This window comes from Amblyomma maculatum, chromosome 6, assembly GCF_055883805.1.
Source record: "Amblyomma maculatum isolate TAMU_Amacu chromosome 6, ASM5588380v1, whole genome shotgun sequence".
NCBI lineage: Eukaryota > Metazoa > Arthropoda > Arachnida > Ixodida > Ixodidae > Amblyomma > Amblyomma maculatum.
The window spans coordinates 143,864,151-143,889,033 of record NC_139349.1 but is presented as its reverse complement, the minus strand read 5'-3'; the positions used below and the strand labels follow the sequence as shown (position 1 = coordinate 143,889,033).

The 24,883-nt window shown below is 46.9% G+C and overlaps 1 long non-coding RNA gene across 1 annotated transcript in view; it reads right to left on the bottom strand.

Moving 5' to 3' along the window:
- Positions 1 to 5,791: 5,791 nt before the first annotated feature.
- Positions 5,792 to 24,883, bottom strand: part of LOC146186950 (uncharacterized) — a 130,534-nt gene continuing 111,442 nt past the window's right edge. Inside the window, exon 3 of the long non-coding RNA XR_014707885.1 lies at positions 5,792 to 6,385. This is a non-coding gene — a long non-coding RNA (uncharacterized LOC146186950). The remainder of the gene's footprint in view (positions 6,386 to 24,883) is intronic.

Sequence of the window (24,883 nt, the reverse complement as noted above, 5' to 3'; positions counted from 1 at the left end):
GAAGTCTTCACTAGCGGTTAGGTTTCTTCGTGTTATCCTGGAAGCTTCCTTACTGAGGAGCCCTTAGCAAAGCCGTCCTTGGTGCTTCCTTTGAGCAAGGTAGCTAGCAGCTGCCTTCATGCGCCCTCGTCGAGCTCCGCGCTATATCCGCGCCCTGGGAGAAGCGCTTCACCTCACTACTGCCACACGTGATTCCACTTTTGCGCGCGCATGGCGAGGCGCGAGCGACGCGATCCCGGCTGCACCAAGGTATATGTACCACTTCAGCCATGGCTGCACCGGCGGTGTGACGGTGTGACGCCTGAGCGTGGGGGCGTGGGCGCACCGCCATGGGCGCACCCATGGGCGCACCAAGGTTCATGGGCGCACTATCGCGTCTATTCACGCCATGGAGAGCAGGCAGAGTTAGGGCAGAGTGGGCAGGCAGCTACCCCTAGGGGGGTAAAAAATAGCCCGCGGGCGCGGCATCTCGCATTAACAGCGTCAGATGGCGCCAGTAAAGCACGGGCTGTAGGTAGCTAGCATACGCACCGCATTTGCTGCGCTGAGAAGGCTGTGCTGTGCGCGCTTTGCGTAGCACCAAAAACTGACATTTGCTGCTCAACTGCATATTTTTGGAAAATTTGCTACCATGCGAAGATTCTCTGAAAAGAAAAATGTGGACGAGTGACAATAAAGCCGACGAAACGAGTGAAGAGACGGAACAGTAGACGATGCGGTTGATTTCAAAACTCACAGCTGAAGCAAACGGTAAAGCAGGTAAAATTATAATTGTTAAATCTCCTTTTTCCCATCAAATATTTTTCATACGGTCATAACGCCATAACATTCACTCTGATTAATTCAGCTATAATGTGGCGCGTGCGTAAAATGCATACCCTCAACAGAGAAGTCTCAATGGCGAGGATTTATTGCATCCAATGTGGCATTCCACGAATACTTACAGCGGTGATGTCATTGGTAGGCGGTCACGTATATTCACAGAGTGCTAGGAATTTCTTAAAACACCATAATAAAAGAGAGCAAGAAAAGCTAGAGACAACAAGCAACTGTTTATTGGTACTGAAAATCGGCAGCCACTCAATTATCAAGTACCTTTTGGCGGCTTTGAGAAAAAAATTAAAACAAAAACGCTATGAGCAACGGCTGATCTTCGCATGTAAATGTTTTTTCGCCGTTCTTGTCGTGATTGTTTTAGACCTTTTACATAAAAGTGCAATCGATTTAGCACATAAACCTTGGTCAGCTCTGTTGTGAGGGCATTAAAATGCTGGCTGCAGCCTAAGGCATACCCGAAATTGTCCTTCAGAAGCAACATCACATCCGCTACACTGTCGCTGCATAGCCTCTCACAGCTGATGAAGACAGTAAATATGTCTTGGAAAAGTTCTTGCGAAGGATAGAGCAGCTCTCCATTGTCACATATACCGCTGTGGACTCTCCGAGTTTGTGTTTCCCTTTTTTGGGCTTTCCAAAATGAATGCCCTGCACTGTGTGCAGTCATTGCGTTTGAGAAAGTTTTTAGCAACATATTTCTGCCATATAACGTATCAGTCTGTCATCACTCTTTGTTCTTTGGCTCCACATACTCTGTATTCAGCAGGAGTGTCATGAATCATGCGCTCGGCTGAAGCTATAGGTTCCCTTCCTCAATGAGATTGTCTATTGCAGAAACCTTGACTACTGAAGCATAAGCATTGCATGCACCCAGGAACGAACTGATTTCTCCACTAGCTATTAGCTTAACATCAGCATTGCCAGCGCGCACGGTTTTGGCGAGATTGTAGAACGAGAGACAGTTAACAATCAGAAATTGAATTGGTGTCGGATGGTCATCGGGCCCACATGATTGTCTTATTGCAAATAAATCTTCTAGGAGATCCTGGCTTGATCTAGATGTTATTAAGTACCTGCATCCATGACCAGCAAGGTAATCCGACAGTGACAATGTGCTTCATATCGTCACCTTCAGGCCATCGCCACTTGAATCGCTTAAAATGCCTCCTAATCCTTTCGCATGGCACTGCCAAGAGGAAATAAATGAAAGGAAGTCTATTAGGGTTTGTGCCGCTTCCAAATTTCGCGTCTTGCATCTTTCAGCACTGTAAACAACGATGGCTGCTTCCCTTTGGATCATTTATAACCGGTTTGATAGCCGGGAGCATAACAGTGTCGTTACCGCTGACGGCTAGACATCCCTACTTTTCGCTATGAAACACCATGTTCAACAGAAACGACAGAGCTTCGTGTACAGAGAGCAGCAAACATCGCGCGTGAGATAACATGCGAGAGGAGGCGAGCACAGCCAGACCAGAATTTACCCAGCCAGACCACGCGACTACAGCGCCGCCGCTAATATCCGGGTGTCGTCCGCACTCTCCGCCGCACCGTAATGCATGGGACGCGCAGCCTCCTGACCCACTACCCCCTTCTAGAACACTATAACGTTTGTGACTGCAGCGATGTTTTTAACCGTGCGTATGAATGTGTCTTCGATTAAGCGTACGTGTATCCCCCTACAGCCAGGTCACTTCGCGATGCGATAAATCCCATGGAAGTCACTCGGAAGAGGAATTCGCGTTTCGATTCCGATTTAGCAAGGCGTTCGTACTGGCCATCTTGGTGGGGCTGCAGATGAAGGCCTACACCGACCTGAGAGGAGCGCCGCTTCAACCGCTGGTGAAGGTGCTTATATGGCGCTTCGCTTCTACGACACCGGTGCTACGCAGACTGGGATCGGTAACTTCGTCAACGTTTCGCAGCAGTCCGTGTCGCGCTGCGTTTGGGAAGTCACACAAGCCGTGTGCTTACACCTGTTCCCAAAGTATGTGCTGCTCCCCAAAAAAGCAGAGGCAAAAGGAGTCATGGCTCGTTTTTTACAAAATAGCCGGTTTCCCGATGTCACTGGGTGCATTGACTGCACTCACGTCCCCATTGACAGTCCTGGAGGATAAAACGCCGAAGTATTCCGCAATCAAAAGGGAGTTTTCTCCATTAACGTACATGTAAGCTTCCATCGTTTTTTTTTCCCAGCGACGTGTGCACTTTATATCATATTTAGGGTTTCCAGGTACGAGATATTTCGATATTGGAAGGTCTTTATGCATGCACTGTCACCTTTTCTTTCGTGCTTGTTTTAGTACCTCTCTCACGACGAGCATTGTCGCAGGAGAGTGTTTACGTTTCGGCTCGAGGCCGCGCATTTGTCGCTTATATATGTCACGTTCATATTGTTTTGGTGCGCAAACGCTCATACAATCGTAAGAGGTAAGCGAAAATCTTGTGTAGGTGTCCACCGAGAACTGAGGCACCGCGCCTTTCTTTCCCCCAAAACCAGACCAACTAAACACGTTAAACACTGCGCCAGTCTCTTCAATGATGAACCGCCAAGCAAAATCATGCAAAACAATGCTTTCGCACGTCCTAATCGGTTTAAGCAGAGTTAAATCCCAGCTGATTTGTTTACGAACTAACATGAATTACGCGTCAAGTGTGCATGGATTTGTTGGTCACTTTTATTTTGCTTTTGTTTCCTTGCATTTGTCTCGGAGTCATGTATCGCCTGTAATCAGTCTCCTTGAAAGGCGTTTCGTTTCGAGCACGAGGCTCGGAATCTTTCGGCGAATTATCCCACGTGTTTTCCGCGTGTCTTGTATTATCTGGGCTGAATGTTTTATTTTTATTTTATTTCTTCAATATTGCCGGCAGCCTTTTGATAGCCAAGGCAGCAGTGGATACAACATGTAAAATATTTGCTCCACAACAGATTACAACAGTATATAAAAACATTTGCGCACAGTAATGGGCCTGCCGAACACATCGGATTATAAAATGGAGATAATTGCGTTAAATTCGCACCTAAACACAGGAAAAAAATATATATCAGGGGCATTCACTGGAAGAATCAAACAGCTATTCTAAACTTACTTTCTGGAACTCTGCAGATGAAAATGATTCTGGAGATGATAGAGTTGCTACATTGCAAGGTGACTTGTTCCAATCAGCTATCGTTCTTGGAAAGAACCAGAGCTTGTAGGCAGTTCTTCACTGAGGCTATAAAATTGTTTTCTCGTGTTCGAACCGTGCACAATTCTTTCCTCACAGGCTGTCACTGGTCCAGAGCTCAAGATTTACAACGTTGTCGAAAGCTGTCCTGGATCCGTCCGCAATAGCCGGATATTTGCCAATGGCAGACTAGTGGCTCTGTATGAACAAGGAGCTATGCCAGGCGTTCTACCTTGGCGACTAGAGCTATGCCTGTCTACCATTCCCGATACCACCTCGGAGGGATCCTCAAACAAGTACAGCAAAGAGGTATACGGTGATATAATGGGGTGCAGGAAAACACTCGTTGAAGGTTCAGAAAGAGAGTACATGTGGATACACATTTAAAAAGAAATGAAGTGCCTGGGAAACAACTTGATTCCTCGCCTTTACTGAAGTCGAACATGCATGAAGTTGTAAGTGTGTATGAATGAATTTGCACTAGAACATATTTCTTGTTTCTAATGAATTCTTCGCACACTTTCTGCTTAACAGGTACAACACGAGCCAGGTCAAAACCAGGAATACCGTGGAACGGGCTTTCGGTGTCTGGAAGAGGCGCTTCGCATGGCCGAGAGTAAAGCTGCTGACGGTCACTGACCGGTCCGCAGCAATCATAACAACTTGTGCACCTTTGCGCAATATTGCATGTGCACTGAAAGACCCTTGTCCAGGTCCTGAAGAGGAAGACCCCGACCTGCGTGAAAATTACACCCCAGAGGAATCCGATGCTGATCTGGGCACACAAACCCGTAGCTGCCTCATTTGCTGATGCTTTTACTCTGGGCGCTGATATGATGGCGTGGACTCTGTGCAAAGGTACAGCCACTGCTGTCAGTAATGCATAACTGACTGAAAAGCTATCTCTTATGTTTCAGCCCCAAACAGTGTGTATCTGTTCAGTCAGGCGGACACAGTCATCAGTAAAATACAGCATATACAGCATGCCAACTGTGCTCTGCGTAAGAATTCTTTGTGTTGTAAAAAAAAAAATGGAGGCCCATTGTTGATGCACTAGTTTAAAGATTTTGTTGAAACTTGAAAACATTTAACAATCGCACAGAGCAAACAAAAGAAAGAGTTGGCTCAGAAACTGCGCATGTTTTGAGGCTTCATAATGAAGTTGCAAGGACCGCTCTTGGCACAAGTATTGCTGTCAGTCCTGTCACATTGTCCCTTCCTTCCTCGTCTCCATGGACATGCAGCATTAAATGTTACCACATCGTGCTCCCATAGGGTGCACGATGTGGTACAATTGGCGATATGCTCAGAAGGACAGGTGACATTGAAACACATGAAAAAAATTAAATAATTGACTAGTCGCCTGCAAAATAAAAGAAAAGTTCAGAAGTATGTTTATCATCTGTGATAGAATGTATTTACGGCCCTAACTATATTTTCGTGATTGCATTTGAACATAATGTTTAAAATAATGTAGGTCACCAAATTGTTGGTTGCACGTTTTCTTTCAAGCATGCATTAGGCATTAGAAAAGATGGATCACCAGGAATTCATCTACAAATAGCAAAAACAATAATTGAACCACTACTTCATGTTGTTTCGGTTTCATTAACCAAATGATTGTTGTGCCAGGCTGTTCGCCTTTAGGTACAGGGACTCATTGTTTCATTCCTCGTGACTAAACACCAACTTCTTATCACAGGCACCATTTAGTTGATGAAAGCAAAGCAACATCAAGAAGAAATTCATTTATCTTGCAGTTCTAGGCAACAGACTCTTGGTGGTCCATGTATTACAATATATAACGCATCATTTGAAAGCTAGCAGGTAACTAAAATTTGATGTCCATAGTCCTTACTGCAAAAGTGCGAAATTAGAATTCTGCTATTTGGAGTCAGCTGCCGGCAGCTGCTTACCGAAGACAGCCTGCTTCAGTTTCTGCGCATTTTCTTTTTCTTTTAAAATCCGAAGCCGCATTTTATGTAGCACCTTGCGCTTGTTCTTCTCATCAGCCTGCGGTTCCCTCAAGTTGATCATTCTGCTCTCATGCTCCTCTGTGAGAAGCCGAAGCCTTTCCCTGTGTTCAGTTTCTTTGTGTGTGTGTTTTTTTTTTCACTCCTTATAGCATCAAAACGAGCCTCGAGCTCGGCGTCAAGCGTCTGCTACAACAGCGCTAATCTGCCTCCACGGGCACGCTGCACACTTGGTTCAGCTGCTGTCCTTCGGTTATGTGCAGAAGCATCCGTTCCATGCACCGTTGTTTCAGGCCCTGTGGTTCCATGGCTCATCTGTTGCTCCATCTTCACTTTTCCTGGGTGGTGTACTTGAGCTGTGCACTGCATAGCTGCCACATCACTTGAGCGGGGCTCCGGTGTTCGCTCTGAAAAAAAAAACGAAAAAAAATGCTTCCAAAATGAAAAGCACATATATATAACATGAAATAACGTAATTATGTGGAAGAGTTACTGTTTCCGTCTGGTGGACTTTCAGCGTACTTCAAAATTAAAAATAAAATAAAGGGATCACTAATGAGACCTCGCAACGGTTAAACCACGTATTGGTTAGCAGCAGTGGCCACAAAACAATGGCAGAACAAAACAGAATGCATAATCAGTTTCTTTTTTTTTACCACATTACTCACAGCTCCTGTTTGGCAATACAGTTAGGGGGAGGGGGGGCAGTCAACAGAATCATTATGGTATAGTGGCACAAAACCAAAATATAACTCATCTTAAGTTGTTGCAAACAAATACAAGCATAGATACTACAGCAGTGAGGCAAGTGATTAATTAGATTTTATGGAAACGACTTCTTGGGGCAACTTATACCATTAAATTATTTTGGGGAAAAAATGAATTCCACCATTTGCCTGCGCAACTTGATTGCTATATAGTTATCGCTATGCTGATGACTTCGACAGTACAGGGAAGTTGGTATGCACCTTGCAATATTTTATAGAACGCACTCTCGCGCGAGCAGCCTATCACTGTACAAACAAAAAACCTTATTAGCTGGTTTCGCATGTCTATAACTAACACCCATACACCCTCAAAACAAAGTGGCTTCCGAGTGCCAGAACACCCTAAAAGAGAGTGCTTCCGTTGTCATAAGACCCTTCTATGAGGCCAATGTACTGGGGTGTTTTCATCAGCATTACAAAATAATGCAGGTTGCCTTCCATATTGTCTCTTATGCGGGTACCTTGCAGTAATATATCACATTCCTTTATAAGGTATTGCATTTGCTACTAAGCATTCCCTAATTATTTTCCTGTATTCAAATTTGCAACTAAGCTCAATTGTATACCTGGCAACCATCTGTCACGCCAAGCCAGCACATGATACTACCAGGCTGAAGCTACATGCAATTAGTATGGTATTTCCAATTCCCCGTACCAGTATCAAATATAATTCTGAACTTCAAATGAGCATGTAATTAAAAAAACTCACAGCTCCACAGAGAATGAAACTGAGTTTTTTATTTAGTACTCGCAGAAAGTTCGGACTTTTGCAATGAAATAAACCCACAAGCAGTGTACCTTGGCTTGAACACAGGAACACCCAATAATTGCTGCTTAATAAGCAACAGAAAATATCCAGTCCGTTGGCATATGCAGGTTGGATAGCCAGTAAAATCCCAAAACGGCAACAATGACCTCTGATGTGTCGATTACTCGATGCAGCTGCTGCAGCTTCATGAAGAGAAACAGCTCCTCAGCTTCATCAGCGCCGCTCACAGAGTTCACAACGCATGGTGTGGCAGTCGTTCCTTCTTGTTCCTGGGTAAAATCGTGTGAATAAATATCATGAAAGACCAGCTAAGTAAATATGTACTGCACATGTCAAAAAGCAAATCAACAGCATTGCCTTTAGTGCATTTTGGTCATAACAATGCTCCCTTTGTGTAGAGTTGGACGCTGTAAATGCACCTGCTCGGCTGCCACTGGTGGTTATCTCAAACCCAACTACAATATAAAGCACTGTCATAGGTGGTACCGAAGGCATGCAGCTGGTAGTTCTTCACCAAGTCATGAATGAGAGCACTGTAAGCCCAATTCAATTGCATGCAAAGAACATGCTGTCACGTCGTAGGTATAAATTATGCAAGCTTGATTTTTTTTAATCAAAAGGGCTCCGTTAAGGCTATCTCATCAAAAGCACCTGTGATAGAGAAATGTCCTGCTTTCGACGACGTTCAATTTCAAGCATTCTATATCATTGATTGAAGCCAGAGCCATAGTAAAAACTGATGACAGCCCATTAAACTAAGCAGAAGAAAAAAATCCCAGCTAGATACCACACTTCCAACGTGAACATAATATCAGCTTGAAAGAATTATTGTTTTGCAGACATGTAATGGTAGGGTAAAACACCAAATGCTGTCTGTTATCAAAGAGCACTGAACAACGGTTGGTGGAGAGCCGCAGGTCACTAGCCGAGGCAACCTTTCGACAAGCTGAAGTGCCTGCGTCTGTGTAGCGAACTAATCACTGTTAGGGTTTAAATATGTTTTTTCTTCCAAAGAAGAAATGCCAGAGAGGGAGAAGGAGGGGAGAAGAAGTAGTGAATGAATGTTGCTTCAGTATGCATTTAATAGCCCGAAACCCGTGTTTAGCGTCATAAAGAAAATAAAAAGCTTCAGCAGCAGAAAAATTGTTTTTCGGGAAACGTCTACTGACAGGCCATTCAGATGTATGACAAATTACACTCTACAATAAAATTTACCATCAATGTGGGCAATATACCGAAACATAGAATTATTACTACTGGCCTCGGCGGCAGCTTTTCAATGGAGGCGAAAAGCAAGGCGCCCGTGTGCTGTGCGTTGTCAGTGCACGTTAAAGAACCCCAGGTGGTCGAAATTTCCGGAGTCCTCCACTACGGCGTCTCTCATAGCCTGACTTGCTTTGGGACGTTAAACAACACAAACCAAACCAACCAATTATTACTACTCCTGTAACTAACCTGAGTTATAAAGGATGTCCCATGCCTGACTCACACAGTTCTAGGGGTGTGATATCTTGCATAAATGTATCAAGGTTGATGGGATGCCGCACCAGAGTTGACCGGCAGGAATTGGTCTGAAGCTGGGTGCACAGAATGCACTGCATCTTTAGCCATCTTGCTCTTGTCAATGATGAGTGGTGACCGGACAGGGAATTTCAAGGTAGCTGCAAATAAAGAAGGCAAGACTATATGGAAAACAGATACTGAGTGGTGATAATTATGGCACCTGCATGCACTTAAGTGTGATTAGTTTGATAATAGTTGGAAATGCCATTCACAGAACAACAAGAGAAATTAGCCCACATGAATGAGAAAAGAAATTGAAGAACATTAGAGAAATACTGCTGCAGCATTTTTCACATTATTAATTCATCTGCTAATTCTTAAAAGAGGTAGCTATTTGTTACTCAAGAAAAAAAATCAGAAATGGTGTGGGCTAAATATTCTAAGCATAACCTTTAACCAGGCACTTTGCAGCTGCAGTGACTGCCAGTATAGACGATAGATGCATTTTTGCAGTTCAGGAACATGCACATCTTTGTGTATTTGCACACAGAATAATTTCGAAATGCTTATTGAAGAAATATTGCGTATAAGATAGAAGTGTTTTAAATTATATTGGGAGACACCTCGCAAGGAGAACAACCTGTCGATGCCATTCATTGACATAAAAACAAAAAACGAAACAGCAGAAAATTTAACCGTGAACAAGTTCTTGAAAGCCAGTGGAAGACACCTGCACATCTGCACAGGCTGCATCTCTTCTACTCAGAGGAGTGGTGAAGTTTATGTAGCATATGTTGGGGAGCTATAATTCATCAGGTTTTGGAGGGCTGCATAAAGAACACTCACACATGGTACGACCGAGTGCTTGTCTTGCATGCTGTGTCGTGTGTGTTCTTTGAAGTCTTTATACGAAGAGTGGTGAATCTTGTGAGTGGTACAAAACATATATTTTGGTAGACTAATGCAGTGCTCCCACTCAGAACATTTATTTAAAGAAAAATGACATTGTCGAGTCTGGTTCAGCAATACAACGATCAAAGAAAGAAACCGGTAGCAAAAGAAAGGACAACGGAGTAAGGTTCAGGAGGACGTTCATTACATTTTTTCAAAGGCCCCTATAAACAAGGATCAATAATATCGTTACGGACGAGCAACGTAGAAGAAGCGGGCAGTGGCGCGGGCAGGAGCGCTCGCACTTGGCCCGCTAACGTGTTCATTAAACGTCATCAACACCGCCATCGGTCATGTAACTCGGGGATGAACTGCAAATAATGATTGATGACCTAGACCGGAAAAGTATAAAGGTAGGCTTGAACATCAATATGCAGAAGACTAAGGTAATGGTCAACAGCCTCGGGTATTAATAGCAGTTTACGTTAGGTAGTGAAGCATTGGAAATCGTAGGCGAATATGTATACTTAGGACAGGTAGTAACCGCAGATCCGGACCATGAAAAGGAAATAGCAAGAAGAATAAGATCGGGATGGAGCGCATTTGGCAAGCACTCGCAGATTATGACTAGCAGCTTACCGGTATCGCTCAAGAGGAAAGTATACAACAGTTGCATCTTACCTGTACTCACCTGTGGAGCTGAAATGTGGAGGCTAACCAAGAGGGTTCTACTCAAGTTGAGGACAACGCACATGGCTATGGAACGAAAAATGGTAGGGGTAACATTAAGAGATAGGAAGCGTGCAGAGTGGGTGAGAGAAATTACTCAAGTTACTGACATTCTAGTGGGAATCAAGAAGAAATGGGCATGGGCAGGACATGTAGTGCGAAGAGAGGATAACCGATGGTCGCTTAGGGTAAAAAACTGAATATACCTCTTAGTCACGCCGGACAAAAATCATCCTTGCCTTCTTTTTTCGAACATCTCAAACATGACACGGTGCAGCATTCCTACCGCCTAAGCAAAGCACAAAAAAACACGGACATTTGCCGAAATAATAAATGCCCGTTTGCGTTAAACACTACATGTAGAAGGCGCTTCATAGGCGTACACACTTCTGTAACAGGTATCCACGCGAAACGCAACACATTTCACGGCAGTAAACAATCCAAGAAGCACATCAGTATTCGCCGAAACGAGATCGAAACGCACTCCACCATGCATGCTACCGGCGGCCTCCTGGAGGTGAAATTTTGTTTCAGTTTCATTTTTAGAAAGCACGAAAATGGATGGGCCACCCCTACCGCGTCCCCCGCCACCCGAGAACGACGGTTTCAGCGCTCCGCGTCGAAGACTACGCCAGAAAACCATCCAGATGCATCGGATACGCCTACCGCCGAAGACGCCAACATGGCTCCACAGCAGCCCCGGCAAGGCGCCGCGGCAACATCGCTATGCTGTGGCACAGATAACGCGGCCCAACCTGACGCCGTGCTGGACGCAGACGAAAGCATAACGGATCACGAATCCAGTCCAGTGGTTGCGACGATACCTGTCTCCAACCCTTTCTGTGTTCTTTCCATGGAGAACAAGCCGGAAAACACCCCTGCTCAGGTAGGATCTTGCACTTTTCCGTTTTCGAAATTTGCCAAGCAACCTAGGATGGGGTTAAGCACCTCGCAGATAGCTCAAGAAAGCACTCGCTTTGTGAACACACGACACGGCTTAAAACATGGCCACTCGCAGACAGCTACAAACGCTCGCTTCGCGGACGCGCATTATCGACCGCAAGGCGTTGCCTCAACGCCCATAGTCACAACAACGGGTGAAAACTATCACTTGGCTGATAATGAACATGCTGAAGATGATTGGCAGTTGGTTAGACGAAAGAACAAAGCCACAGCCGCCGATCCAATCAGTGTTAAATACAATGTGATAATTAAGCTAACCTCACCTGGACAACTAGGCACACTCCCCGCACACTTGCTGCACGAAGTTGTTGCCAATGAGCTTCGAAAAATCCATTTTCACTCTGGATTTCAAGTACGGCCACTTGAGTGAAGCAATCAGTTTGCAGTCGACATATCGCATGTAGTACATGCCAGAGACCACCTTATTAAACTGCAGTCTCTCGTCATTGCTGGAAAGGATACACCTATTCAAGCTTATGAAACCATACGTCCCGGCCAGATCCGCGGGGTCATTTATCGCGCCAACGGGTTAACAAGCGAACAGCACATGGCAAACCTCAAGTGCTACTCGTGCAGGATAATAAACGCCAGGCCTATGGGCAAGAACGGAACAGCTCTAATCACGCTTGAGGGCTCCAGACTTCCCCGCAAAATTCATCTGTACAGCATACTCCTTCCGGTGACACCTTATCACCCGAAGTCTGTCATATGTGAGACCTGTCACAAAATCGGACACAGGGCAAATTCGTGTCCATTAGTCGATCAACGACGATGCTGGTATTGCAGTCGCCTCGCGCATGGAAACCTCGAAGTTTGTCAGACAGAACCACTCTGCCGCAATTGCAGAGGTCCGCATGTAGCCACGGACCCAAGGTATCCTGCTCGGCAGCAGGCCACAAGAACATTGAGGAATGACGTCTTCCGCCGTATACGAGTGTCGCGACGAAAAGAGCGCGAACAACAAGCCGAGATTCTACGTGGTAACCAAACGGCGGCGACGACGGCGCACAACAGCCCTGTCAGCATACAGCAATCAACCTCGGAGGCACCTGTGCTTGATAATCAGGATTTCCCTCCCCTAAAAGACAGCCGTTGCCGAAGACACGAGACAATGAACGTAAAACTAAACGGCAAGACGCGCATAAATCCTCTACACAATCTGATAGCAATAGTCAAAGGAACGCCACCTCATCCCTAGCCACAGTTTCTGAGCATACCGCGACGACACCAAAGCAAGTGCGCGTACATCGGGCTCACGCTGAATCTCTCCATGATACGCAACGCGGGACACAAATGAATCTTGTGAAAGAACGTTCGCACAAGCTACACTTAGATTAAAACCAGCTCACGCACATTATCGAACTGGTCACCGCCGAGGTGATCAAGCGTATGCTGCCACTCTTGGGAATGTCACAGGTTTCTCCTAATCAAGAGTCCGAAATTGGGCACACATCATCTCCAGTTCCGCGTACCTTTCAGTTTAAAAATGGCAGGCATTAGCGCGAAACCACATGACATTTTTGCTTCAGACTCTCCTACATGGTTATTGCAATGGCATTGTCGGGGAATCCGTCGCAAACAAGCGGAACTTCAGAGGAGACTGTCCATCACGTCAACGCCTCCTATAGCTATCCTGCTTCAGGAGACCGCCATTAATAAGCCCAATTTAATAGGCTACAATTCTTACTGCACCCCTTTCATAGAGCACCGACGCCCCGGGCCAGGATCGCGAACAGCGGCTCCAATGGCCAATGGGCAGGCATGCGTCCTTGTTCTGTCGCGTACTGCCCATATTGAACTAGATACTTCCGCGTGGTGCACGCAGACGCAGGAGGTAGCGGGAGTACGCCTTAGCTTAGATAGCGACCAACAAGCCTTAGTTTTTTCAGTTTATGCGAGATCATTTGGTACTACGACATATCGAGTGGATATCTCTTTTTTAGAGCACTTCTTAAGGATATATCCCCAGGATCGCGTTGTGGTTGGGGGTGATTTTAACGCCATGCACACCAGCTGGGGATATAATCGCTCAGATGCTAGGGGAAGGCACCTTTGGCAGCAAATTGTCAGAGCGAAATTGACCATAGCCAACGACCTCACTCTACCCACTCGCTTTGGTCAGCACAAAGGTCAACAAGACACTTCCCCAGACTTGACACTAGTGTCCCATCCCAGTGAGATCCTATGGTAACGGGCTGATGATGTCATGGGCAGTGATCATTATCCCGTGGTGGTCTCATGGGCTCCTCGAAGGCGAAAGTCATTACAGCGACAACAAGGTCGTCGAATAGAGGAGGAGCACGTCTCATGGGACGATTTCCGTAGGATGCTCGGTGAGGTGAACGTTCCCACAGGATTAGACGAGCTCAGCACTCAGATCACCGATGCCAAGAAGAAAGCTACAACGAACCTTTCAGTCAAATTTGATGCCCCAAAGCCGGACTCTCACCTTTTGCGTCTGTGGAATCGTAGGCTTCGTGCTCTCAAGGCGTATCGCCGATGAGGCCGGACATCCCATCGGAGGCGTGCTCTCGCTCGCATTAGCCAAGAAGTTGAGAAGTATACTTTGCACCTCGCTCTCCAAGACTGGCAGCTGCTGTGCCACTCACTCAATGAAACAGTTAACTTGTCGAAGGCCTGGCACATATTTCGAGCTATCCTTGGGCGCAAGAAGCCGATTTCCCCTGCCCAAAGTATGGCCCTGAAATTGAACGTCTCCCCGGCAGAGTTAGCTATACAAGCAGCGAAGGTATTTTTTCCCCAACCTGAAAATGCGGATGCCTTGCCTGCGGACCCCTTATCAGGTACATTAAACGAATACGACGTTCCCTTCACATTAGACGAACTGGAGGCAGCACTTTATGACTCCAATCACAATAGCGCCCCAGGACCGGATGGTATAAGCTACTCAACACTTCTGAACCTTCCCAAGTCACACAAACTTGCCCTGCTGAAAGAGATGAACAAATACTGGGCCGACGGTGATCTTCCTCTTGCTTGGAAGAAGTCAGTGGTAATACCAATTCCAAAACCTGGCAAGCCAAGTCGAACATTACAAGACCTCAGGCCGATGTCACTGACGTCCAACCTTTGTAAGGTCATGGAACGTATGGCTCTAAGAAGACTTGAATGGTACTTAGACAAGTACAACGTCCTGTCTCCTATGCAAGTAGGTTTTCGTCGAGGGCTCTGCTCCCAAGATATTCTCAGAAGGCTTCATAACGACGTTCTCGCATACCCTAGCAGCGCACAGCTCCGAGTGGTTGTTGGGGTCGACGTCAAAAAGGCGTTTGATTCTGTGAACCACTCGACCATACTTCGCCGGCTCCAGGAAGTGGGGATACGCGGCAACCTCTACCGCTTCGTGAAAGCCTTTCTTGCAGAAAGAACCTTTTCAGTAATGGTTGGAGATACTCAGGGTGGTTGGCAATGCAACCAAACAGGTGTCCCCCAAGGCGCTGTCTTATCGCCGGCTCTCTTCAATATAGCTATGTCAGGTCTCCCGCCAATGCTGTCGTTGATATCCGGTCTCAATTTTGCCGTGTATGCGGACGATATAACGCTGTGGACCAATTCAGGGTCCCCTGCAGAGCAAGAACAAGGCCTACAGACAGGCCTCAATGCCGTCCATGAATACATCGAGAAGTGGGGAGCGAAAACCTCTCCGGAAAAAACCGAGTATGTGGTTGTCATAAACGGCCCGCGGGTACGAGCAGAGGCAGAACGCAAACTTATCTCTCTTCATTTAGGGCACTCGGTTATTTGCCGGAAACCAACAATCCGTATACTAGGCATGCTTATTGACGAGGATGGAGGAGCCAAAAGCTGGCTTCATAACACGATGCTTAGCTGTCATCAGGCTTTACACCTAATGCGCCGCGTCTCTGCGCGTGGATGGGGAATCAAGGAGGTGGGGCTCCGTCAGATGGCATTAGCACTCATAACATCGAAAATCCTGTACGCATATCCGTACATGCGACTTAACGCGACCCAACGCCTTCAGCTTGAGCGAATCAATCGCTAGGCGATGCGCCTAGTTACTGGTCTGCCACAGTACTGCCCAGTAGTGAACCTACACGCATGCAGCAATATTAATGCCCTTCAGGATCTGGCAGAGCAGCAATTGCAAGCCCAGCGAGTCCGTATCTCCACAACGGCGGCTGGCCGACAGATCCTGCAGGCATTAGGCCACAACGTTGACAATTTAGATCCACTTTCGTCCGCCGCCCCACCATGGGAGTTGATTGACTTAGTAGATGGTATACCATTACCAAAGAATATGAGTTCGGCTAATCCTCAAAGCCGCAATGCTGCCGCCAAACGTCATAGGAAGATGTCACACAAGCTAGCCCAGGAAGGAGCTATCCAACTATACACAGACGCCGCTCAGTTTCAACACTGCGCAGCTATAGCTTGTCACGACTCTGTGTCAGATACCTCGGTAGTTCAACGGCTTTCCGAGGAACACACTGTTACCAATCTCGAACTCATTGCCATACGACTTGCCAATTCTCGAATAGTAGCAAGACAGGATCGGGCTCCGTGCACCTACCATGTTTACACAGATTCACAAGCAGCGTACACTGCATGCCGCGCAGGGGGAGCAGACTATGCCATTCTGAACACTATTCGAACACAAGCCCGTCGCCTGAGAGAGGAGGGCTACACCTTAATTATCAAAGGGTTCCTGCACACGAAGGAATCACTGGAAACGAAAAGGCACACCAGGCAGCGCGCGCAGCAGCTCTTTACGCACCTTTGCCTGGATCCACATTCGTTTCCGCTTCGTGGCCCTCTGAGGACGTTACGCATCTGTCGTCGCCTCATATGGATAGGGCGGAGACATGGCATCGAGCACAATGCTATCGTCGAAGCATACTCCAGCACTTGGCCAACCCTGACCAACTATATCGCCGCCCAGATAGCTCATTCCGGAGAGTGGAGGCAGTACTCCTTCGCCGAGCCCAGACTGGTCAGCTTCTGTCACCCGCGAAGCTGCACCTCCTAAACCCCTAGGTATACCCCTCTCCTCAGTGTCCGACATGCCTGGCCCGAGGCACGGCCGAACATCTCCTGTGGAGCTGCCCTACCTTTGACGCAGTACGGGAGAGAGCACTCAAGTCCCTGGGCGGGCTTCGACCTGCAACCCTGCAGGCATGGGTCGATCCCCCATCGCACATCGGGCCATCAGACGCAACCCGGCTCTGGAGAACTTTTCTTTCTTACTTCAAGGAAGAAGAAGGACCAGGCCATTACTTCGCGGAGCCGACCTCGGGACGACCCTACCTCGAGGAAGACGTGGACACCGGTCCCTCATATCTATCCCAACCTTCACCCCCACCCCCACCCGTACCCTCACCCCCACCCTTAACCGCTCCCCTACCCCTACATCCATGAAGCAACTTAGTTCTGCCGCAAGGTAAACGCCTACCGTAAGCAGAAATAAAGACGTAATAAAAAAAAGCAGTTCTGTGTAATTTTAATTTTAGCGTTATTTTTGGTGCTTTATTCAGGTGTTGGGTTATATCAGCAGCGCCACTTGTGTATAAAAGGCTACGAAGTTACGCAGCCCCAGCATGTTAAGTGATATCCTTGCCCGTAACACCCTAAAGCATATTTTGCACCCCTTCGGTACGCAAGAAGTGATTTGCAATGGCACAAACACCCAAGACTCAGGGTGTCAGCGTGTTTTGAATTACACAAATATCCAAAAAGGCGTTTTTTTTCAGCTCGTTTCACGGCATATTTGACAAACGAGTTTAGGTTCCTTGATGGAAATGTTGTTCTTGTAGTGGCTGCAGGAAGAAGAAAAAGAAAATGCACGGTCCTGCTACTGGCTGTGTAGCTGAACCACCTCCGCTGCTTCGTGCAGACAGAAAAGAAGATAGACAAGAAAGGAAAAATAAGAGGGCAAGAAAGGCGCGCACCGCAACGGCCGCCGTCCACCACCGAAGCGGTGGCAGGTGCAATGACGGCCTACACTAGATAAACATTTTGTGGCAGGCTAGCCCCAGCCGCATGCGGCGGCGACCTACCTGCCCCAGCCCCATCAGAGGAGACTTTGATGAAAATAACCATATGCGCGCACATCGCACAACCCAGGGTGGCCTCTGAGCTGTTAATAATTGATTCACAGGAAAGGCAAGGCGCAGTATTTTTAAAACTTATACCGTGGACACCTGACCTGTGAACAATAATAATAATAGTAATAATAATAATTGCCTCACGGGAAAGCATGGTGCAGTATCTGTAATATTTGTTATGTGGACACTTAGACTGCGCCGTAGGGGGAGGGAACTGATTGCTTTATAGGAAGGGAAAGGCACAGTAACTGTCTCACTGGTTTTCTGTGGACACCTTAACCGCGCCGTAAGGGAAATGGAAAGAGAGAATGAGGAGCCGTAGTGGAGGGCTACGATAGTAATTTCGACCACCTGGGGATCTTTAACGTGCGCTGACATCGCACAGCATACGGATGCCTCTGATTTATTAATTTATTTATAGGAATGGAAAGGCGCAGTAACTGTCTCACTTGTTTTTCTGTGGACTGATTTATTTATAGGAAGGGAAAAGCGCGGTAACTGTCTCACTTGTGTTCTGTGGACACCGTAACCGCGCCGTAGGGAAGGAAGGAAGATGGGAGTGAAAGTGGAAAGATAGAAAGAGGAGCCGTAGTGGAGGGCTACGGAGTAATTTCGACCACCTGGGGATCTTTAACGTGCGCTGACATCGCAGAGCACCGACGCCTCTTCGTTTCGCCTCCATCGAAACGCAGCCGCCGAGGTCGGGTTCGAACCCGGGGACTCCGGCACAGTAGTCGGGCGTCTTACCACTGCACCACACCGGCGGGGCTTTTTTTTCTGTGGACACCGCAACCGCGCCGTAAGGGAAGGGAGGAAGATGGGAGTGAAAGTGGAAAGAGAGAAAGAGGAGCCGTAGTGGAGGGCTACGGAGTAATTTCGACCACCTGGGGATTTTTAACGTGCGCTGACATCGCACAGCACACGACGCCTCTTCGTTTCGCCTCCATAGAAACGCAGCCGCCGAGGTCGGGTTCGAACCCGGGTACTCCGGCACAGTAGTCGGGCGTCTTACCACTGCACCACCCCAGCGGGGCACACGGATGCCTCTTCGTTTGATGTGCGATGTCAGGGAAGGTGACAGTGTAAGTGGAAAGAGAGCAAGGGTAACAGTAGTGGAGGGCTACGGTTGTAATTTCGACCACTTGGGGATCTTTAATTTGCACTGGGATTGCACAGCACACGGACGCCTTTTTGTTTCTTATCCAGATAAAGGCAGCCGCCGGGGGCGGTTGGGATCGAACGCGGGTACTGTGGAACAGTAGTTGGGGGCAGAATACTGGACTGCATGCTGCGCAACAGCTCACCAGATGACAGTGACGAAGGTGCGTAAACTTTTTTTATTCCAAGACTTGCCATGCGGCATAAGATGGGGTAAGTTGATGAAAATAACTTGCACGACTTACCCCATCTTATGCTGCATGGCAAGTCTTCGAATAAAAAAACAAGTTTACGCACCTTCGTCACTGTCATCTGGTGCGCTGTTGCGCAGCATGCAGTCCAGTATTCTGCCACCAAGAGTACCATACAACAAGCGGATGCCCTGCTACGCAAAGCGTGTAAGAAGGCGCTCCGATTACCGCGCAACACGTCTACAGAAAAGCTCATGGCACTTGGATTAAAAAACACATTCGAAGAACTACGCGAGGCGCAGCTTGAGTCGCAAAAACCTCAGGCTGCTGTAGACAACGACTGGAAGAGCGCTCTTACAGACACTCGGATACTGTGAGCAGATGCGAGAAATAGCGAGGACGGTAACGATCCCCGACGAACTTCGCAAGTCCCTCAAGGTAGCTCCAATCCCGAGAAACATGGACCCTAACCTCCGCCAAGGTAGAAGAGAAGCAAGGGCCGATTTTATTCAAAAAACATAGGCTCCTCAAGACAAGACCGTGTATACAGAAGCGTTCTCGAGAGGAGGACACAACAAAATTGCGGTGGCCACGGTGGTCGATTCGTCTCTACGCGAAGTGACCAGCGCCTCTATCCGACACTGCACAGGAGCAGAGGCCGAGGAAGTAGCCATTGCCCTAGCGGTGGCGGAGGGCTATAGAGCTGGGCGGTCGCTAACGATACTTACGGACTCTCAAACAGCCTGTCGAAATTTCATGAATAGTATGAGTGGTCGTCGCGCGCTCCGTATACTCCTCGAAGCGAGCGACAGAATTAAAAACCACGAAGAAAACAATACCAGACACAAACTTATGCGGGTACCGGGGCACATGGGGTTGGCAGGGAACCAAAAGGCTGACAGGATAGCTCGAGCATACACTACTTTCCGAGCATCCGACGGGTCCGCGGAACTTTTGCCAGCACCCAAGGCATACTCGGCCATACTGGAAAACTATAGAAGAAGAAGAATGCGATATCCCCCACCGCACAGTTCTCTCACCAGAGAGGAAGCTGTCATATGGAGACAATTACAGACGGGTTCATACCCAAACCTACATATACTAAACAAAATGCACCCTACCATATACGCTGACAGATGTCCGTGGGGCGATGAAAAACCAACACTATATCACATGGGCCTGTCAAAACATAGATGTGGTCCCCAAAATTCGAAACACGAGTGTGGAGCAATGGGAGACTTTGCTGTCCAGCGACCGCTGTGAAGACCAGCAAGGTCTGGTACAGCGAGCCCAACGGGCGGCAGTAGCCAGCGGAGCCCTGGACGGAGGGCAACCGACCATTGTGCAAAAGTGGACGAAGTCGACGGAGAAGACTCTTGTGGATTCAACAAGCAGACATCTCTGAAGACGTCCAAAAACCGCCAAGTAATATAGGGCTAAATAAAGTTTTTCCTCCTCCTCTTCCATAGTACCCGCGTGCGATCTCGACCGCCCCCGGCGGCTGCCTTTTCCTGGAGACGAATCGAAAAGGTGTACGTGTGCTGTGCGATCCCAGTGCAAATAAAGATCAAGTGGTTGAAATTATTCCGCAACTACTGTTCCCCTTTCTCTCTTTCCACTTTCACTCCCACCTTCCTCCCTCCCCCTACGGCGCGGTTCAGGTGTCCATACATAACAAATATGACAGCTACTGCGCCATCCTTTTCCGTGAGGCAATTATTATTATTATTATTATTAATATTATTATTATTATTATTATTATTATTATTATTATTATTATTATTATTATTATTATTATTATTATTATTAACAGTTCAGGTGTCCACGGTACAAATTTTATAGATACTGCGCCTTGCCTTTCCTGTGAACCAATTATTAACCGCTCAGAGGCAAACCTTGTGTTGTGCGGTGTGCGCGCACGTTAAAGGCCCAGAGGTGACCAAATTACTTCGTAGTCTTCCGCTATGGTATCTCTTTCTCTCTGCTTCCTCTCTCATCTTCCTTTTCTCAAGTATGACAGATACTCCGCCTTTCCTTTCTTATAAACCAATGTACAATATAAAATAAAATATATGAAAACATAATCTTGACCAAGTTAGGTATAAATGTTCACAGTTCCGTGGCGTAGATTACAATTTTGAGGCCCCTGCTCCATTTTCTTAAATCCCAATTTAAATAAAATCTATGAAAAAAACAGCGCATTTAAAATTGGGTGTTAAAGAGGTTATCGCTGCAACACTCGCATCTTTCTATTACTAGGTTCAAGTCATGCTTAATCACTGCCAATTTTTTACAGGTGACCTCTCCGCGCACGTGGCAGCAGATTGTTACCACTGTACAACAAATAGTTGGTGCCGTCTCTGCTTCTTCCTTGCTACTGATTGTTATAGGAAGGGAAAGGCGCGGTAACGGTCTCACATGTTTTCTGTGGACACCTCAAGCGCGCCGTAAGGGAAGGGAAGAAGGTGGGAGCCAAAGTGGAAAGGGAGAAAGAGGAGCCGTAGTTGAGGGCTACGGAGTAATTTCGACCACCTGGGGACCTTAATTGGTTAATTGGTTCACTGGAAGGGAAAGGCGCGGTAACTGTCTCACTTGTTTTCTGTGGACACATGAGCCGCGCCGTAGGGGAAGGGAGGAAGGTGGGAGTTAAAGTGGAAATAGAGAAAGGGGGAGCCGTAGTGGAGGGCTACGGAGTAATTTCGACCACCTGGGGATCTTTAACGTGCGCTGACATCGCACAGCACACGGACGCCTCTTCGTTTCGCCTCTGGGGATCTTTAAAGCGTAAGGGCATATTTTGGTAGTGAGTGAGTGAGTGAGTGAGTGAGTGAGTGAGTGAGTGAGTGAGTGAGTGAGTGAGTGAGTGAGTGAGTGAGAAGACTTTATTTACAGAATGTGCTATGTGGTAAACTGATCAGTGGCGCCTATAGAGCTTCCTCCAATCTCTGTCGTCCGTGGACTAAACAGCCTGCTAATAATAATAACTGGTTCACAGGAAGGGAAAGGGCAGTATCTGTCACACTTCCTTCTGTGGACACCTGAATCGCGCCGTAAGGAAAGGGAGGAAGGTGGGAGTGAAAGTGGAAGGAGAAAAAGAAGAGCCGTAGAGGAGGGCTGCGGAGAAATTTCGACCACCTGAGGATCTTTAACGTGCGCTGACATCGCACAGCACACGGACGCCACTTCGCCTGCTAATTGGCTGGTTTTGGGATGGCAAGACATAACGTATGGCGCTTACCTACCTTCGCCTCGCACGCAAAAGTTGAGGTTGGAGCATGCCATGCATTTTCATTTTATCTCGGATGCTTTGCTCAAAATTGGTTGCAAAGTTAGTCAACCAACTTGACTCGTTTCGTTGGAAGACTCTCCGTCCTTAGGCTAGGAAGTGGGCATCGCATCATGTTCCACGTGACCTCGGTAACAGCGTTTCCAAAGCAGTCTCTCCATAGCCTTCTACGCCAACACGCTTCCTCTGTACACAATTTTAAGGAATGTGGCCTTAAAGAGCATGGCACTTTATACTCGCCTAAAGACTACATCATTCGTGTCTCTTTCCTTTCAGCCTGACAATCGACGAACATATGAGCGTGACCGCAGATCGCGACAGGTTTATTGCTCCAATGTTCCAGAGACATTAAGGGCTTTTTGTTCATGTGGATAGTGGGGGCTGCTCCCAAGAACTATTGGATGTACCCCTGAGGCTTGGTTCCTGACGACCGATGTGTATATTTCTCCACACTGGAATGCAAATACACGTGCTGGAAGGAAGGAAGGAAGGAAGGAAGGAAGGAAGGAAGGAAGGAAGGAAGGGAAGGAAGGAAGGAAGGCAGGAAGGAAGGAAGGAAGGAAGGAAGGAAGGAAGGAAGGAAGGAAGGAAGGAAGGAAGGAAGGAAGGAAGGAAGGAAGGAAGGAAGGAAGGAAGGAAGGAAGGAGGAAGGAAGGAAGGAAGGAAGGAAGGAAGGAAGGAAGGAAGGAAGGAAGGAAGGAAGGAAGGAAGGGAGAAGGAAGGAAGGAAGGAAGGAGAGGAAGGAAGGAAGGAAGGAAGGAAGGAAGGAAGGAAGGAGGAAGGAAGGAAGGAAGGAAGGAAGGAAGGAAGGAAGGAAGGAAGGAAGGAAGGAAGGAAGGAAGGAAGGAAGGAAGGAAGGAAGGAAGGAAGGAAGGAAGGAAGGAAGGAAGGAAGGAAGGAAGGAAGGAAGGAAGGAAGGAAGGAAGGAAGGAAGGAAGAAGGAAGGAAGGAAGGAAGGAAGGAAGGAAGGAAGGAAGGAAGGAAGGAAGGAAGGAAGGAAGGAAGGAAGGAAGGAAGGAAGGAAGGAAGGAAGGAAGGAAGGAAGGAAGGAAGGAAGGAAGGAAGGAAGGAAGGAAGGAAGGAAGGAAGGAAGGAAGGAAGGAAGGAAGGAAGGAAGGAAGGAAGGAAGGAAGGAAGGAAGGAAGGAAGGAAGGAAGGAAGGAAAATTTTATTTATCTCTATGATATTGTTACGTTAGGCGGTGCATGCACTGATATGCGCATAAGGAAGGACGAAGATATCGTGAGTTTTGGATACCTGGTGACTGGACACTAGCCAAAGTGATTCCATTACTGAAACATAATGGTGGTGGCTATAATTTGGACAATATCAGGACCAATATCATTAACATCAAACTTGGTAAAATTAATTGACGGGTTAGCGAGTTTGTGGAACAAAAACATATTCTTAGTCCCTGTCAAATCGGATTTCGCGCAAAATGTTCAATATGGAATGCGTATACCGACCTTGAGAGTCGAATTCTTCTTGCGCGGCGCAAAAATTGCATGCTGCATTAATGACTCTCGATACAGAGGAGGCTTATGATAGTGTAGAGCCCCGAATTTTATTGCACAGATTAGAAACTCTACGTTTTCCACAATATTTAATTGAGTGGATATCTACATTCCTACAAAACAGACAATTTTACTCGTCATTGAATGGCAGATATCACCGAACTAGAGGTGTTCCTCAAGGGGCAGTTCTTTAACATTTTAATGCTCTTTAAATGCTCTTTAATGCCCGTGCTCTTTAACATTTTAATGAGTTATACCCACTCATCAAGACGTTCGCACGTACGTCTATGCGGATGAAATCGCATTCTTTACGGCTGCATCTGACATTCAATCCCTCAATAGGCGCCTGCAATCGTACCTAAGCTCTCTTCAGAATTGGTTATGTGACTTAAGATTTACAATAAACGTAAAAAAGTGCGCTTTCCTTGTTTTCCAAATTCAGGATCCGGTAAATCTTTCTCTAACATTTAAGCAGGAAATGATTCCTCAAGTTAAGTCTTTGAAGTATCTAGGGGTGATTTACGATGATCATCTGGCACGGAGGGATCACATTGAACATGTTGCAGCGAAAGGGGCTCGTGCTGTAGGTATTTTAAGGTTAAGTAATCTAAGGTCTGGGATGCGGTGAGACGCTCTTTTAATTATTTATGTTATGTATGTCCGACCAATTATAGAATTCGGATCTGTGTTGTTTTCTAGTTCACATACTTACAGGATTCATCCGCTTGTTCTTTTAGAGCGAAAAGCGCTTAGATTATGCCTTGGTCTAGCAAAATTTGTGGCCAACAATATATTATACCTTGAAGCCAGAATACCACCGTTGTTAGCTAGATTACAATTCTTGACGGTCCAGACGTATCTAAAAATATATGAATCACAATTCCACCGCTCCCTATCAATTTTTTGTTGCGAGCCAGACTCCTTTTTTGGAGTTAGATGGCCTCGGTTTCATACCCCGCAGGTAATACTAGTGCAAAATCTGTTACAACCTTTGCACTTAGTCCTTTCTAACATCCTTCCAACAAAAATAGGTTCATCTTCGGTTCAAATT